Below are 3,577 nucleotides of genomic sequence, written 5' to 3' on the forward strand. Positions count from 1 at the left end.
AAATTAAAAAATTAGATTTGTAGTTTATTTTTTTCTTTAAACAAGTCGGACCATCCGATTTGAATAATATCAATTAAAAAAAAATATCATATCAAAGAAAAACACTCAATCTTCCAATAACAATGTATTACATATATATTTAATTAATATAAAAAAATTAGTCTTTATTTCATCAACATATTTTTTGTTTTGTTGCATTTTATAAATTTATTGTTATAACAAGTTTTAGTGTTAACAATTCAATTATTGCCTAATTAAGTACGAAATAAAATTTAAAATTTTTTGAATCAATTTATCATATCAACTGAATTATTGTCTACAATAGAGAAAAGATGAATAAATTTTGATATTTTCTCTTCTTTAACTATGATTGGTTGAGGTTGTCATGATGTCACTCTTTCTAAATGTGAAAATTCATATGCAATTGTTTTTGTATAAATTAAAGTTGATAATTAAAAATCGTTAAATAATAATTTAACTAAATTTATCAATAAATTATCTCAACTATCAACTTCATATAAAGATAACTGTATGTAAATTTTTATCTCTTTCATATATAACTTTTAGATGATAAAAAGAGACATATGAATTGTTATATTTCTAACCTATCTCCTCAAACAAAAATTTCTTTTGAGTTTGTTTAAATTATTATATGAACTTTTTTTCTCTTTTTATTTATCTTATCTTATTTTTTTCTTTTAAAAAATAAAAAATTTGATGATAAATTAAAATAAATTATAAAAATTTAATTTATTATTTTTTAAATTAAAAAATATAATAATAAAAATATAATTATGATAAATTAATAAAAATAATAAAAAAATAAAAAATAAGTTATATATCTTATTAGTGTATTTATATTCTTTTTGTTAGGATAAACATAAAATATATTAATTTAATATCTCTGGACATAATATTTTTATTTATGTCTGATCTGTCGACTATAATTTAATATATCTTTATCTTTATTTCAGTATCCTCTGTACCTATAAATAAACACACACATTCTAATGAATCGGAAGCTAAGAGTTTGTCATACTTGATTTTCCATTTCATTTCTTCCCATAAAATATAAAGGAATTATATATAACATTTTTTTCCAGCACATTTTCATTATTTATTTCTGTTAATCTCGGTATATATATCTCACATTATTTATTTTATTCTATTTTAATCGATTTAATTTTTTTAGTTTTGATGGAATTGCTGAAAACCGATTTTTATACTAAATAAAATTAGTGTGGTGGTTAATTATTTTCAATTAATTCAGTCGAATCGACAGTCAAAGTTATCGAAAACAATAATATATATTTATATATATAATTCACTTCATCATTTCATGAATTGCATTTTAATTCAAATAAATAAATTAAGATCACACCTCACTTTTCCAAATGGACCGGACAACGAAATTAAATATACAATTAAAATCACTTAATATTATATCTAGAATCTAAATCCATAATGTCCTAGCTTCTTTTCGGTAATAATATCAAGTTGTTCAATCATCTCAATAGTGAGATAATTTTCGAAATCTCCAACTTTGCCACATCGGAAGAAAGCCCTATGTTCTTCACCACTTGACAACTTTCCTTTCTTATTCACCTCCAAGTTGCTCAAGTTCTTGAAACTACATAGCTTCAAAATATCATCAATGACACCTTCATCTTCCTCTTCTTTTGAAAAGGGGCACCCAACAAACCTAGCAAGCTCTTTCAACACAAAGCTAGGGTTCTTCTTCATCTCTTCATATCTCATCAACATTATCTTCTTTGGTTGTTCCAAGCTTTCCTTCCAATACCCTAAAACATGATCCCAAAAGGGTCCACATAGGCTCACCCCATTACAAAACTTCTCCAATGAATCTTCAAGTGAATTGGCACATGTACCTTCCATTTTAAGTTCGTTCGTGAAATGCCACAACGAGATAAATGTGTCTTTAGGATCTCTACAAAGATATACTATTTTACAATCTGAATCGATTACTGATTTCGGCAACGAAACATAAGGAATATGTGTGGAGAAAAGCCTTGGTGAAGGGATTGAATTTAGATCAGGTACTAAATCCTTATCATTGTATAAATCAAGCTCTAAAAAGGGTACAAGAAAATGAGGGTTTTTAGTGAGCAAAGGGTGGTTTTGGAACATTTTAGGGTATTTGTGGCGGTTAAGCAATGCAAATGTCAATGCCTTAAGCCAAGTGGTACCTGATTTTGGAGTTGTAACAATGAGAATATCTGAGTTAAGAGCATTGAAGTGTTTTTGGCAAGACAATACTCCTTGCAATTGCCTAGTGATATGCCAAAACCCTTGGTATTGATGTAAGTGGCTTGCAAGCCAACCTTTCTCCATTGGCAAGGTTGCTATCAAATCCTTGCATTCTTGGGACACTTCACACTCTTGCAAGTATTTAGGCATTATGTTATTGGCTTGAGGCATGGTTTGAGTAAAGGGAGCTATTTGAGAATTCAATGGCTAATTAGGTTTCGCTCTCATGCATATATAAGAGGGGAGAATAAGGTAATTTGCCCTAATTTATTAAATACGGACATTTCGTTGAATGGATATGTTCAAGCGTGTCAGATACATTTTAAATACGACATTCGTTTAATTTTGTATTTAATATTGTCTTTAAAAAAATTATAAAAATACTCATTTGAATATGCTTCAACACATCCAATTATACGATTATATAAAAGCGTATCCAACTTTATTTTTTAAAATATTTTTGATGAACTGAGTTTAAAAATAATGTGTTGTTAATTATTAAAAAAATATCTAAAATTCTTTATATAATTAAAATATTAAAACTAATAAAAAAGTTATTTGTACTTTAATATAACAATAAAATACCAAGATATGATTATAATTTATCTATAAAATTTTATATTTTATATATGTCGTGTTCTCTTATCTAACAAATACTTAAAATTAGCGTATTGATGTAGTTTATGTTGTGATGTGTCCCTTATTTATATGAAGTGAAAAAACTTACACAACTTCCGTTTTTTATTGAAGTTAAATATTTTATTAATTAGCTCTCATTTCTTTTCACCAATAATCACCTAATTATGTAATTTTTGAAGACGGCCTTTATAGGGTGCTTGGTAATAAGTGGAATTTCTTTATGTTTGATAGATATATAATTATTTATATTTTTTTTATTAGTTTAATTTTTTGAGAGAAGTGATATTATGAGATAGTATCAAAATTGATATGATCGAAAAATTTAATTTTTATATTTTTATTTTTTATATCTTATTTTTAATATCTTTTTTTATTCTATTCTTATAATCAGTTTAATTGAACCATCAAAATCCAAACTCTTATGATGTTTCCTTCATTTATTATGTTCAGAAATCTTACAAGATAGTGCTATTATATGTATGTGGGTGCATGTTGATTGATGATAGTGACATACATATACAAGCATGTAAATTAATTTTATAACCGCACCTAAAATTGTCCTTGATCTTACAGAATGTCATAAATAGCAATTAACTATATTGCCAAAACAAGCAGAGTAGTTGGTGATGATATTTTGAAAGAAAAATTAATAAACATGCATGGCAGCAAT

General features: G+C 25.8%; 1 pseudogene; it reads right to left on the reverse strand.

Annotated features, from left to right (window-relative positions):
• Nucleotides 1-1,446: 1,446 nt before the first annotated feature.
• On the reverse strand, nucleotides 1,447-2,439 carry LOC107643918 (cytosolic sulfotransferase 12 pseudogene; annotated as a pseudogene).
• Nucleotides 2,440-3,577: the final 1,138 nt, after the last annotated feature.

The sequence above is a fragment of the Arachis ipaensis genome, chromosome B1 (assembly GCF_059453495.1).
Source record: "Arachis ipaensis isolate K30076 ecotype BB chromosome B1, ASM5945349v1, whole genome shotgun sequence".
Lineage (NCBI taxonomy): Eukaryota > Viridiplantae > Streptophyta > Magnoliopsida > Fabales > Fabaceae > Arachis > Arachis ipaensis.